Genomic DNA, 15,909 nt, shown 5'->3' with positions numbered 1-15,909 from the left:
TGATATATATATATATATATATATATATATATATATATATATATATATATATATAGGGTGTTGTTAACCAATGCCCTTAGGGCACTAGTTAAGGATTCAAATATAGAAATAATTTACAAGTTTTATGTAGATAAAGTTACTTTTTAAACTTTCAATGTGTTGAATACATCATTTCCAAGATAAAATTTCCTTTCTAAACTTCTTAACAAGTGCCCCAAGGGCACTTGTTAACATTTTCCATATATATATATATACATTTTCTTCCCTCAAACTTAAAAACTAATTGAATGATATAGTTCTAAAAGATTAGTAATAACTAATTGAAGTTTTTTTTCCTAAAAACAAATAAACAAATTGGAGTCTTTTAATCATAAAATAAGAATGTATATGTAAACTTTGTTGAAAGTATTATGTGTAGTTTGTTGAGATATTTCTGCTACATAAAATATTAGAAATTCAATAAAAATTTAAAGAAAATATTGAGTGCATAAGATCAAAAGTTTATTGAGATATTTATGTTAAATAGAATATTGGTTTTTAAAAATAGAAAAAATAATAAAAATATTGAGAATGAATGTGCAAGTGACACGTGGCATAAAAAAACCTTACTTTATATATATACTATAGATTGGGCGTTATATATGTTGATTATCAACCATGTCAAAAATTTGTCAGTTTTTTGGCTGATATTCAAATAGATGTTTGTATATGTTTTGTCTGCTGTGAGTTTTTCTATATGTTGTTGATGCTTTTGTGATTTAGTGGCTTTGATTTCCAGTTTTTTTATTTTTTAAAATCTTTGACATAAATTTTGTTTTAAAACAATTTTGTATATTATGTATTTTGTATATGCGAATTTGGTATTTGTGGATTTTATCTATAGTGGATACTTCTCTCTTTAGGTTGATATCCATTTTCCGCAACCGCACTCAAAAAGCATTGAAGTTTTTACAAAATGTTTCCCACAAAATCTTAGTTAATCACAATATTCATTTCCTGAGTTGATATCCATTTTCCGTTTTCTTTTTAATGTTATAGATAAATAATACTCCCTCCGTCCCGGAATAACTGACCCATTTTCTAAAAAAAAGTGTCCCAAAATAACTGACCCATTTCAATTTTCAATACAACTTTCATCATTCCCAATACAATATAACACTAAATAATACTACTATTATCATTCCCAATACAATATATTCCACTTTCCCTTTTATTTATACATTTTTCTTAATATGTGTGAAAAACAAAATTGTGTCAATTAAATTGGGACGGAGGTAGTAGTAGTAGATAATTTTTTTTTTATACCCATTTGCTAACACTTTTAAATAATCTTATATCATACTATATGCTTCTAAAATGATTCTAATTGGCATGTTAATACTCCCTCCGTTTCAAAATACATGTCCAAGTCAACCACTTCACATATGCCAATGCACAATTTTGACCGTTAATATCTTTAATTATCTAAAGTAAAAAATTATAAAAATTTAATATTTTGAAAATATATGTCGAGACAAATCAAACAACATCCTACATGCTAATATTTGTATTTATACATTAGTAAAAAAGTATGGTCAAAGTAAGTCAAGTGAATAGTGCACATTGCAAAAATTGGACATGTATTTTGAAACGGAGGGAGTAACATTTTAGAATCAAATTTAAAATGTTCCTCTACATACTTTCTATAATTATCTGCCATAAAAATATCACTCCCCTCTTATTTTGTTTAAAATTATTTTCTCTACACATTCAGAGGGAATGACTATATTTTGAGCATATTGCTTCAAAAGAACAAGTAAATTGCAAAGAAATTTAAATGGATAAACATAAATTGCATTGATTGAATGTAAATTGGTACACAGATTCATACATTCTGACTTGTTACTTGTTTCTCTCTAGATGCAGATAATTTGAGTGTAAGTGTTCTGTATGGTTGAATTGTAACCCGTTTTTCCTATGAGAAACTGATATTTATACTAGAAAACTAACTAAACAGAGACATTCGAAACTAACTGCTACTAACGGCTATAGACACCTCTTAAATTGAAATTCAAATAGCATCCTTTGAAAGCAACCGTTGTTTGGTTTTTATCTGGAACCAATCTTCTTTCGACCCCTTTCTTGCCTGTCGAACTATAACCTTTGAAACAACAAATCTCTCTAAGTCCATATTTTTGACTAGACAAGTGAGTCGAACATATTAAATTTTCTTCAAAGTCTAAAGTCAAAAGGGTCATACACATTAACAGGCTTCAGCACAGCCTTTCAACATGTTTGGGCCTTTTACTAAACTTTGATATACACACCCTCTGTCGTAAAAAAAAATTTAGGGCCCCCTTACCGGCAAGGGCCCTAGGCCGTCGCACCCCCGGCCTATGCCTAGGGCCGGCCCTGAAACAATTTTGAAGTCACTACCAAAGGCAAGGACAAGGAAATATCTATTGAAGTGGCTAGAAGGCCAGTTAAAGAGAGAATATTTCTTCCTTTGTAAAATATCAATGAAAACCTTCCCCTAGAAAATGAGGAGATGGAGTCAAACTTCTCAGACTTTGACATCCTGTGCAACGTTGTTTCGATTTTGCATGGTGGAGTAACTCATCTTTTTGTCTTCGTTATTCACCCGGGTAACAGTCGTTGGCTTTCACTTATTTGCATTTTTGTTTTGTAATTAGGCTCTTTGACACCTTGGTATGCACGTATTGTGCTTAGTTTGGTTCATCCATTTTTCCGTTAATACTCCCTCCGTCCCTTAATGTAACCCCTCTTTGCATTTTTTACATTTCTTAAGAAAAGTTGTCAGTGTAATTAATGTGTCTGTTTTGTGTATTAATATTACCAAATTGTCCTTTGTTTGTATGTGTATTAAATTTGACTATTCATATTTCAAGACAAGTTAGTAGTATTAATCAGGGGTATGTTTAGGAAAAAAGTAATAAATGCATCTAGTAATTTGAAAAGGGGGATACATTTAGGGACAAAAATAAAATCAAATAGGTGGTTACATTAAGGGACGGAGGGAGTATAACCATTTCGGTTTCTTAAAAAAAAGAACCCTTGTCTCCGAAACTTGAGTTATCTATCATTTGGTAACAAAGCATCGTTCGATTTACATGAAAGAAAGAATTATCGTTTTCCATTATTATACCTTTGTTTATTAAATTTCATCAAACTTAACTACTCCACTAACTACAATTAATAAGGGTATTTTAGTAAATAATATTAATTTTACCATTGGAATCAACACAATTAATCATTTCCTTAATAATTCTGCACAAACCTTAAACGACTATTATTTAGAGACGGAGGGAGTATATGAGATGATGTTTGATTTATCACGATAAATATTTTTAAAATATCAACTTTTTTTAAAATTTTTACCAATATATCATTAAAAATATTAAATGTCAAAATTGTACATTAGATATGAAACAATCAACTAAATCTCTTATTTAAAATGAAGAAAGCAATAATTTTTTTTTAAGACCAAAATGAAAATTAATAAAAAGACGGAGGAGTATAATTTAGAGAAATTTTTTTTTTTTTTAAATGGAGAATTTAGAGAAATTGTAGAAGTATTGAAACACGTAATGAAATATAGAATGGGACCTAAGGTACATGCGTTAATGGGTTGTACCATACACGTCCATTAGGCATATTAGAAAGGCCATCTATTCTAGCCATTCTCAATATAAGGGACCAAGCTATTTCTAGCAAATGATGGTCGTGATATAAAAACCCCTGCCTATATACTTTGGATTGATGGTAAAAGGTAGAACACCAAATAAATTGCTTGTCGGTTCTTTTATTATCACACAGACACAGGTTATATAGGGTTGGTAAATGTTTTTGTGTAGAATAGGGTTGGTAAATGATAATGGTCCATGTACACATTCCTATATGTCGTAATTACTAGTCTACTTGTTCTTTTTGAGTACAGAAATAAAAAACATACGATCCAATATTTTTCACACTTCAAAATTGCTACCAATGAACCTTTATGTTTTGGGTAGTATTAATTTGTGCCCTAAGGGCACAAGTTAAGAATCTAAAAGTGGAATTAAATCATAAATTTTGTTTTGAAAAGATAAGATTTTAAATTTCTAGAATATTGAATGCACAATTTCCAACAAAATATTTCTATCTTTGGTTTCTTAACTTGTGCCTTGAGGGCACAAGTTATCATTTCCCTTATTTTTTTTTTTCGACAACTAATACAATTAACGCCATACTCCAGTTATTATTCTTCACTTTGATTTATTGTAATGAGAATATACCAATAGATAATAAAGATGAACTAATAAAATCACAAATATCTTCATTGTTTTTATCATTTTTTTTAATGTGTCAAATAATAAAATGCAACAAATATTATGGGATGGAAGAAATATGTTTAATACTTCATGCAGGCTGCACTTTGCGGGAGGCAACCAAGGCAAGGCAAGGCACAAGTGCCTTGGCCCTCGATATATTGTACATCCAATACTATAGTATTAATGTTTTATTTTTTTAAGGGTACTATTTGTTCTGAAGCGGTCAGAGACCTAGGTCCAACTGCTTAGACCCAATAACAAATCAAGCTCAAAAGCTGCATTTGGCGGTTTACTTGCAACATACACCTTCCCCGCGGGGGGGGGGGGGGGGGGGGGGGGGGGTGCACGGAACAACCAAGACCAATTCAAACGGACTGTAACGTCTCTTTCCTACGTCCTCGCGAATATATCAACGGCGGTTACGTTTTCCTCGATTTCGTAACCGCTAGACACACGTGTGCCATTACAACGATTATGCATTCACCCACCTCTATAAATAGCAGGCTCATCGCAGCCTCCAAGGTAAAATCTCTTTCACTTCTACACCCTCATTCTAAAACTCTACTGACTTGAGCGTCGAAGTGCTTGCAAGTACACCCCTCCCCCCTGCCGTTCCAGTACTCCACTTAAGTATTCCACCACCTTCAACAACCGCATTAAAGAAGCACCGACAACCACCTTTTGATCAGGTACAATCAATGGCACCGTTTGTGGGAAATAACAAGCTATCCCCGTTTTTTACTTCCAAAAAACCAAAGCTTTCATACAAAAAACCATGGCTGCCAACGATGTTCCATTACGTCTCCAGAGCCAAGTCTAACACCGCGACGGACAAACGACCTCTCCTTCTCCTGATCCTAGCCCACAGAGGGGAACCACACCAACGAGTTCTCATCCAGCGGTTCTGATGTAGGAGCAGCCACCTTTTGGTCCTCCACGACCTGACGAGGTGGCTAACAATTCACCTTCAATGGAGTCATGGATCAGCTACCTACTCCGCACGGTTAAACATCAAACGACGTAAGTTAAGGAGCAAACCTGACGCATTGATGAGCTTGAGCAATCAAAGAAGCAGCTGATCCACCTCCGCAACACTCTATCCCTGTAAAAGAAGGGGAATGAGCCCTCGCCCGTCCAGGTCCAGATCTCCCAGACGCTGTCTCAGCGTGAGATCTCCGAACCGAGGTCGACGGACACCAAGAAGGAGGTCCCTGAGACGATCCCCGCCAAGACGATCTCCTCCAAGAAGGTCCCCTCCAAGGCGGAGCAGACGCTCTTGGTCTCCTCTTCTTCCAGCTCCGACGATGATCGCGATGCTCGAAGCAGTGGTAATGCTTACGGCCCCTTCACACGGCTGTTTTATCTTGGTTTTCGGGTGTCAAACATTGATTACGTTTGAACCTTTTTAACCGTTGATATCTCATTTTTTCTTGGGAAGGGAAAAAATAAGCAAAACCCTTGAGAATCGAGGTCCGGGAGTTGTTTTCGCTACGGGAAGGTGTTAGGCACCCATAACGACTATAGTATCCTATAAGAACCGTCTTTATTTTCTACGCGCGCGCTTTATTTTTAAATGCTATTTGAAAAAATGAAGTTTACACCTAAGAGTTTACTGAGTGAAGAATTGGAGGGAGAAGAAAGCGTTTGAATTTTTGTTTTATTTGAATTGAAGGAATATTGGTTCCTTGCCTACGTACCCTTTTAAGGGATCAAATCCACCGTAGTTCTCTTCCAAAAATGTTTTTGTTTTTGTTGGTTGATTTTAAGTTTGAAAATGGGATTTTGAAGAATGGAGATTGAGAGGCCTTGATAAGTGCTAAAAAGTGTTAATTTCATGTTATATTTTAAGCACTTTTTGTTACTTGTTCTGCAAGTTATTGTAGGAAAAGCCGAGAAATAAGCGTTAAATGCCTTATTACGCTTTATATATCTTACTCTATCCTTTTGTGCAGGAATTAGCCTCAAGACACTGAGCAAAGACCAAAAATCATGAAAAAGTGCAAATTAGCAAAGGCTGGTTTTGAAGAATTCGCTATTAGCGTGTTCCACGCTATTAGAGAATTCGGTCCAGAGAGGTACGCCATTAGCGTACCTGGAGCGAAGCAGAATCTGGGTTTGAAAATATACGCTATTAGCTTAAATGACGCTATTAGCGTAAAGGTTCCAGAGGACTACGCTATTAGCGTACGAAGGGTGAAGAAACAGGGCAAGGACCAGCGTGGCACACTGCAATTGGCCAGAACTTAGGCCGACCTACCACGCTAATAGCGTATATTTCGCTATTAGCGTAGGTGTAAAAACTCAGCCCTTTAAAATAGAAGTTTTCCTCTCTTTTAGAATATACAATTCCATTAGATATTTTTATAGATGCTAAGAGAGAAAATAGGGTAGAGCATATAGAGTGAGAGTGATTTTGGAAGTTGGATTCTTCTTCCTTTGTGAGACATCACAAGGTGTAATGATTCCTTCCTTTTCAATCCATCCTTGCAAGGCTTCCATGATGATGTGTAGCTAAATATCCTTTGTTGGGATGAGAGGTACTTGATCCTTGCTAACATGTAATCCTTTGATTTAAGCTTACATATGGTTCTAGTAATTTATATTCATTATTGTTGTTATTCTTGTTGTTAATGCTTTCAATGAGATTCAAGATGATTTGGACACAAACTCTTGAATCTAGAGCTAGAGTAGCAATATATCTTAGGTTATGTCATTCTTGACAAGTTTGTTTATCTTTGATAATCACCATAATCAAGAGTTTAATGCTTTCGGACACTTAGTCAGGCTGGACACGGTCGATTAAGTTATCCGATCGTCTTTGTGATCGTTTAAGGGATTTGGACACGAATGTTTAAACGATACCTTAGAGTCAATTATATCGCTTTGGACACGAAGGATAGTCTAGAATTGATTGTGATAATATTGGTTATAAAGCTAGAATTCGTATGGATCGTTAGGTTATGTGTGACGCTTGGTTAAGGAACTCTACTCCTAACAAGTTTCAATCCTTATTAATCTCAACCTTTTACTTTTTGCAATTTAGTTTAGCTAATTACAATTCAAACAAACAATCACTCTTAATACTTGGAATGATATTTGATGTTGAAATATCCTTGATGTCGCACTAATCCCTGTGGAGACGATACAAATACTTATCTTGTTTTTGATGTAAAACTACTTCATCAAAATGGCGCCGTTGCCGGGGATTGGTGTTTAGATATCATAGATTGTACGATTGATTTATCATTTTAAGTATTTGTACATATTCCGCAAATATTTTCTTTATTTGATAGTTGTTTGTACTAACCCCTCTTTGATAAACAAAGAAAAGTTCTTGTTAGTTATTTCCGTTTCAGGATCATCACCTAGACAAAATCATGGCTGATCATGGTTATAGCAACTTCTATACTCCACCCGAGTATGAATCCTATCAACAGTATCAGCAACGTTCTTATGAAGATGAGAGATTTTCGATGATAGAAAATACTTTGAACATCTTCATGCAACAATCCATGATAAACATGCAAAATACCAACCAGAGATTGAAGAATTTATCATTACAGTTGGAGTTGATGCAAGCACAAATCATGGAGAATCAATTCAACATTCAATCCACTCATGACGGAGAGATTGTTGGAGAAGGTGTTGTTGAACTTGAGGAAGATATAATAGAGCCGCCACTTGAAATAGAACTTCCTCAAGAACGGTCAGATTCTGAGGAGGCCAAAATTGTTGATAATGGAGAAGTGATAGAGGTGGTAGAGATAAAGGAACGGTTACTAATCAAGGAAGACTTAGTGGAAGCAAGGGGGAAGAAAGTGAGCAAGGTAGAAATCGATCGGGTCATTGATGAAATTAGCACCTTGTTCAATAAATCAAAGTTAAGGAGGACATGGACTCCACATCATCTGTACTTAAAGTTCATGGAATTCCTCCCAAAGTGTAGGGTTTCAAAAGATGATGTGTTGTCCGTCTCATTTTGGCCACCCTAACGAAAAAGGCGTCGAGCTAACGACGTTAAACAAGCGCTTGTTGGGAGGCAACCCAATTTTGTAAGTTGATTTACTGTTTTTAATGCATAATAAGTTTAGAAGTCATGTGCATGCATCAAAGCATCCAATAGCAGAAAGCAGAATTCTGAACTGTCTCAACTCGCAATGGCGAGTGAAACAGCTCGCAACTGCGAGCAATTTGGTCTTTGACCAATTTTGACTGCCTCTTAGCTCGCAACTGCGAGTAGCTGCAGTTTGGGCAGTTTTAATCATTTTTTTTGGATAATGGTGTGGGATGACTTTTGTTTTTAATTAGTATCGTGATGTTAGTATTCATATTAGTATTGTATATAGTTGTCTTTTGTTAGTTAAAATTATGTGTTAGCACTTTTGGTTAATTTAGTACTTCATTTTATTGTGGAAGTTTCTTTTGTATCACTCTTGCTTAAATTTCAATTCTCAGATGATTGATAATGATTCATAGTTGTGATCAAAAGCGCAAAGCCAAGGTACAAGTTTCCAGTTTTTCTAGGTTTTTACTCGAATATGAAACGAGTAATTTGTGTAAATTTCATGTCATTTAGTTCTTCGCAATAATGTATTTGTTTGTGAACTACTTAGTTCTAGCCTAAAAGTGAGGAAACCTCAAGTGTTTGTACATATGCAAGGAGACCGGATTCATTGTTTAACTCGGTTGTTTTATGTTAAATCCAATAATTGTTTTAAATTGTGTGAAAGCATTGAAGTGATTAAGGCATATTTTTTGTTAATGAGTGAAACATACTTGACCATAAATAGCCTACCTTGTGAGAAGAGCGAGTATTTGCTAACCCACTTGAGCCAAATGAATCGGAGTCCTCAATTATGAACTGTCAATTCATAAGTACAATGCTTGATGAATTTGCCTTTAAACTTTTCAATATCCAGTTCATTTTTGACGCATTTTAAGACTCTGATATGTTTTTAATTGTTGAACCCTAAATTTTCATTGTTATTTGTCTTTTTGCCTTAGAGTAAGGGAACATTCAAATAGGGTGTATTTTGATTCAAGTTGGGGAGAGAAGGTAGATGTAAATCTTTTGTCAAGTATAATGGCGTAATTTTATCTTTGATCAAGACAACATGGTGTTGTAAACACAAAAATAAAAAGAAAATGTGTACATGAAAAGGAAAAGAAAAAAAAAAGAGAAAAAGAAAGAAAAATAAAAAAAAATATAGAATAAGTTGTCAAGATCAAAGTGCTTCATGTGTAAACACCAAGGGTTTGTAATGATTGGTAGGGAAGATTGTGGAATTTAATAGTTGATTAAAGGAATGTTCCTCTTTGTTAGGCTTTTTGATTTCAATTGCCCCACATATGACATTTATTTTGCAGCCAAGCCAAGTTATAACCCTCAAAGACCTTTTGATCCATGTTTTTATGCCTTTTGAAATGATATTTGGATGGACACATAACTTGATTGGAATGTTAACTTGATTGCCGGATGTGTGTTCATAATCCTCATTCATTTGATTTCAATTGTTTATCTACTTTCAAAGAAGTGTGTTAGGTGTGGTTCGTGAATAAATGTATTATTGTCTTGAAATATTTGACATGAACTTTGTACTTAGGACTCATCTCATATTTTTAGTAGAATTTTAGATTAGTTGGAAACTTAGACTTGCCCGTGCATTCACTTTTAAATCATTCATCTGAAAATATTTTCAAAGCCTTTTGTACTTGTGTCTTGTTATTAACTTGTTTGATTTTCAATCTTTTGTTTGAGGACAAACAAAGAGTTAAGTTGGGGAGAGTTTGATAAGTGCTAAAAAGTGTTAATTTCATGTTATATTTTAAGCACTTTTTGTTACTTGTTCTGCAAGTTATTGTAGGAAAAGCCGAGAAATAAGCGTTAAATGCCTTATTACGCTTTATATATCTTACTCTATCCTTTTGTGCAGGAATTAGCTTCAAGACACTGAGCAAAGACCAAAAATCATGAAAAAGTGCAAATTAGCAAAGGCTGGTTTTGAAGAATTCGCTATTAGCGTGTTCCACGCTATTAGAGAATTCGGTCCAGAGAGGTACGCCATTAGCGTACCTGGAGCGAAGCAGAATCTGGGTTTGAAGATATACGCTATTAGCGTAAATGACGCTATTAGCGTAGAGGTTCCAGAGGACTACGCTATTAGCGTACCAAGGGTGAAGAAACAGGGCAAGGACTAGCGTGGCACACTGCAATTGGCCAGAACTTAGGCCGACCTACCACGCTAATAGCGTATATTTCGCTATTAGCGTAGGTGTAAAAACTCAGCCCTTTAAAATAGAAGTTTTCCTCTCTGTTAGAATATACTATTCCATTAGATATTTTTATAGATGCTAAGAGAGAAAATAGGGTAGAGCATATAGAGTGAGAGTGATTTTGGAAGTTGGATTCTTCTTCCTTTGTGAGACATCACAAGGTGTAATGATTCCTTCCTTTTCAATCCATCCTTGCAAGGCTTCCATGATGATGTGTAGCTAAATATCCTTTGTTGGGATGAGAGGTACTTGATCCTTGCTAACATGTAATCCTTTGATTTAAGCTTACATATGGTTCTAGCAATTTATATTCATTATTGTTGTTATTCTTGTTGTTAATGCTTTCAATGAGATTCAAGATGATTTGGACACAAACTCTTGAATCTAGAGCTAGAGTAGCAATATATCTTAGGTTATGTCATTCTTGACAAGTTTGTTTATCTTTGATAATCACCATAATCAAGAGTTTAATGCTTTCGGACACTTAGTCAGGCTGGACACGGTCGATTAAGTTATTCGATCGTCTTTGTGATCGTTTAAGGGATTTGGACACGAATGTTTAAACGATACCTTAGAGTCAATTATATCGCTTTGGACACGAAGGATAGTCTAGAATTGATTGTGATAATATTGGTTATAAAGCTAGAATTCGTATGGATCGTTAGGTTATGTGTGACGCTTGGTTAAGGAACTCTACTCCTAACAAGTTTCAATCCTTATTAATCTCAACCTTTTACTTTTTGCAATTTAGTTTAGCTAATTACAATTAAAACAAACAATCACTCTTAATACTTGGAATGATATTTGATGTTGAAATATCCTTGATGTCGCACTAATCCCTGTGGAGACGATACAAATACTTATCTTGTTTTTGATGTAAAACTACTTCATCAGGCCTCAAGGGCATAAGATTGGAAAAATGTGAGGTGGGATTAGTTATTTTGCAAAAGAAAGTCAAAGTATGATTAAAATTCATTGAAATTTTGATTAAGAAAATGAAAGGAAAAATACAATGGGATTTTGATCCCAAGGTTTATTGTGAAAAATGATTTGAGTGATATTGTTTAAGTTTTTTGGAAAAAACAATTTTTCTAAGTATAAATCCTAAGCATTCATCTAAACATGCAATTCTAAACATACATCTAACATGCATATCCTAAGCATACATCTAAAGCTATCTATGTGATGTGTGTGCATGTGTCGGTGCTTGTGTCGGTGTACATCATTAGAGTCCATTGTCCTTATTACATCATGCCCTAGTTTACATTCTATGGTCTTGCAAGAAATTAAAATTGCATAAAAGTAAAGTACAAGAATTTCTAGGTATTACATTCTAAGTATTGGTATGAGAATTAAAGTGCAAGGAATGAAACTTAAAATTGAAGGATGAAATATGCTTATGAAACATGAGATGAAAATGTTAGTAGCATAAGATATAGAGCAAGTAAAAGCTATTATATCAAAAGTAAAAGAATTGACATAGAAACAAGCAAAAATAATGTGAAATAGGCCTAAGAATTCATCACCAATGCAAGGCTTGAACAAGACCGATAATCCTCATGTTTCAACAAGTTCCCAAAGAGTGTCAAATCAGTTTTCACAAGGAGGATTAAAGGAGTGTAGCATGTCAAGGATTTAGGACAAAAGTTAGGTTTATTTCACATTATTTATTCACACACTAAACTTGTAAAACAAGTAATAAAGCACAAAAATATTCACATGTAGTAGCATACACATTTAAACAGTAGAAAAAATATCACAAAGTCACACATCATGGATCACAAACACATATAAAGCATTGGGATTGAAACCAAGCAATCCTCACAAGCCTTTTTAACATAAAATCTTCAAAGCTAACACAAGAAATTAACACATTATTTTTCCAAGTTTTTTAGTACAAGATTATCATAAAAACACCACAAAATTATCAAGAAAGTACTATGAATTTTTATGGAATTTTTTAAAACGTTTTTGAGTGCACAGGGGTGTAAAAATCAATTTGCGGTGTGGAAATAGCACAAAATTCACTAAAAACGAAAATTGCAAGCAGTCAAGGCCCAAGCCCAGTTCAAAACGGAAAAACGGGTCCTCAGGAGGCACAGAGATCGTTGGATCAACCCAACTGGACCAGATCCAAGATTCACTGGCCAGATCATACGAAGGGACACCGTAAGGACGTAGGCATGAGCGCACAGGAACAAAGGCATATAAATTAAACACACAGGAGCAAATATCACGTTCATTCTTCTCTCTTTACTATCTTCTTCTCCCATTCATTTTTCAATTCGGATTTTCCAACAAAAGCTTCAATTCACACATTAAATGGAAAAAAGAGGAAGGAAATTACCTCAACTTCTTCTTCACTTTGAATCCGGCTTGGTTGAAGCGTGTTTACAGCTTCGATTCCGTTCTTGTTCTTTGAATTGAATCAGCTTCTGTTCCGTTCTTGTTCTTTGAATTGAATCAGCTTCTGGAAAATCCTTGCTGAAACAATGCGGTTCCTTCGTTCTCGCTTCAACCTTCTTCTCTTTCGCGAATCCGTTCTGAAACAGCTTTGAGATTGATTCTGGAATCAGTTTCTGGTTTGGTGATGGTGCGAATTCTGGACCGTGATTGCTTCGTGAATTGGATTCGGTTGTCGTAGTGATGGATTCGTGAAACAATGAAGTTATGGCGTGGGAAGAAGAGAAAACGAAATTGTGTTGTATTTGAGTGATAGAATCGGTTTTGATTGTTGTGAGATCATGATGAATTTTGTATTTGTGTTGTTTGCGGATGATGATGGTTTTTGTGGTGGTTTTGTGAGGTTGAAGTGATGAATGTGGTGGTTACGGTGGTTATGGTGGTTTGTGGTGGTTGAGTGGTGGTAAGAGTTTGTTGTGGTGGAGGAAATGGTGATGGAAAGTTGTTAGAGTGGAAGAGAGTGGTGGTGGAAAGTTGTTAGGGATGAAGGTGAAGGATGAGAAAGTTTGTTTTGGTGGTGATAGGTGGTTACGGTTGGGAAAGAAAAGAGAGAGAAGAGAAATTGATTTTTTTTATTTTTGTGTATTTTGTGGAAAGTGATTGAAAATAATTGGTGTGTGACTTTTTGACCAAGACCTTGACTTTTATAGGTGATGTGGTAAGCCTTGGGCCAATTGGAGTGGGACATGTGGCACCTGAAAATTATTTGGACTAACAAATGGACTAAAATACAAAATGACAAAAAGGACCAAAAAGTAATTAAAATAAAATTGGTAAAAAAAATGTAATTTTGAAAATAACGAAAAGTGAGACAATTAAAAATGACAAAACGGACTAAAACGAACCAATTACTTAAATGAGGCACTTTAAAGTAACCTCTCTCTGTCAGAATTTTGTGTGAAATGACCAAAATGCCCCTAGGGACTAAAACGACTCAAAACGACTCAAATGCAATTTTGAAATGGTTTTTGACATGGAATTAAAGCAAGAGTTTATGCAAGCAAAATTAAAAGACTCAGAGACAAATTTTAGAAATTAAACAGGGTTTTAACATATGAAAAGACTAAAATGCCCCTAGGGGCTAAACTGACTCAAAATGACTTAAAATGCAATTTTTGAAATGGATTTTGACATAGAATTGAAATAAGGACTTATCCAAACCAGTTGAAAAGACTCAAACAATTTTTCCAAAGATTGAAAGAAATTTTAACATAGGAAATGACTAAAATGCCCTTTTTCATGAATTTTGCAAATAATATTGAAATAAGATGCAGAGAAAGATGCAATTGATCAGAGACAATTTCAAATGACTTAAAATGCAAGAAAAGAAGAATTGAGCTAGTATTTTTTAGGTCCAAAATTAGGGTATAACAACGGCGCATCCGCGAAACTCATAATCCATGCGGATTGGAAAAGCCACCCCAGATGGGCTCGTATGACGGAACCACGAATCTAGACGAGCACATAAACATTGAGGTTGTCCTCATCTACCGGTCGGTACGAGGTGCAGTCAAGTGTAAGCTCTTCGTCACTACCCTGAGGCGAGGAATTGTAACGTAGGAGAAACTCTATCGATTCGTGGAGTGGCCTCTGTTACGAGTTTACCACCCATTTCACGGCTTTGAGGACCCATCCTAAAATAGTGGCTTCCCTCGTGGCCATAGTACAGGGCAAGAGCAAGCCTCTCAGAGACTACATTGAGAGGTTCAACAAAGAAGTTGTTCAAGTACGAGGTGCTGATGAGACTATTAAAAAGTACCTCATCACAAGGGGTCGGCGCGAAGGCACATACGTGAAGAAAGCTGTCCGCCTTGATCGCCCGGGGAGTTACAACGAACTCCTAGCGATCGTCAAGACCTACATTGTTGGTCTATATGGCTAGGTAGTTACCAAGCTAAAGGGGGGATGAATAGCGTGTTTGAAAAACTTTTCGAAGATTTGTTAAAATCGATTTTATCAAATTGACTATTTGAAATTTTCTAGAGGATTCACAAACAATGAACCAAATATATGTGGAATAAGATTTTATCTTAGAATTGAGAGATTCACGATACAAATCTTTGAGCACAATCAATTATTAGCAATCCTTAAACAAGATACAAAATGATGTACAATTTCAAACCAAACCTATATGACAATAAACCTAATTATCAATTGGAAAAACAAAACATATGAATTTGAATAATTGAATTGGTATTGCAATTAATTGATCCAAGAGAAATTGTTTTAACCTAAATCAAACGGATTTAGATTAATCTATTGAGAAAACACCACTTAGATCAAAGCTAGCAATTCACTAATTAATTATTCAAATACTAAAGTGCTATAATGAAAGTAGAGAGAGATAGAGAGAGAGAGAGAGAGAGAGAGAGAGAACACCAAGATTTATAGTAGTTCACCCTTGTTCGTCCTATCTAAGGGCTACGTCTACTCTTCTTGATGAAGTACGCCTTCACCAAGGTCATCCACTATATATGAAAAGTTGATTACAATGTTTGCAAGAGTTCCTTCAAATTAAAGCCCTAATTCTTCAACTCCTATGTAAAACAAATCTCCCCCAAACTTCAAGTACCCCTTGAATTTGGTGTTCCTTGAATCTTCGGATCCTTGAATTGCCCGTGCACTCCTTCGATCTCTTCACTCAAGTCTTCAATGCTACGTCCGGCAAACGAACCCCCTTTGACTTCAAGAACGGTTATAAAGACCCCCATGCCATTTGGAGGTGGAATGAGATTATTCACTTCCTTTAGAGCCTTGATTAAGCCCAATCAATCTCCTTGAGAGAACCAACTTACAATCCCAACTAGAACCCTAGAGAATCTACACACTCAAAGACAAAGTGATTCTAAGAAAAAGTGTTTAA

The sequence above is a fragment of the Medicago sativa genome, chromosome 7, assembly GCF_051527215.1.
Source record: "Medicago sativa cultivar Bolivia chromosome 7, Bolivia_mono, whole genome shotgun sequence".
Classification (NCBI taxonomy): domain Eukaryota; kingdom Viridiplantae; phylum Streptophyta; class Magnoliopsida; order Fabales; family Fabaceae; genus Medicago; species Medicago sativa.
The sequence above is the reverse complement of the archived record's forward strand: the minus strand, read 5'-3'. Positions refer to the sequence as shown.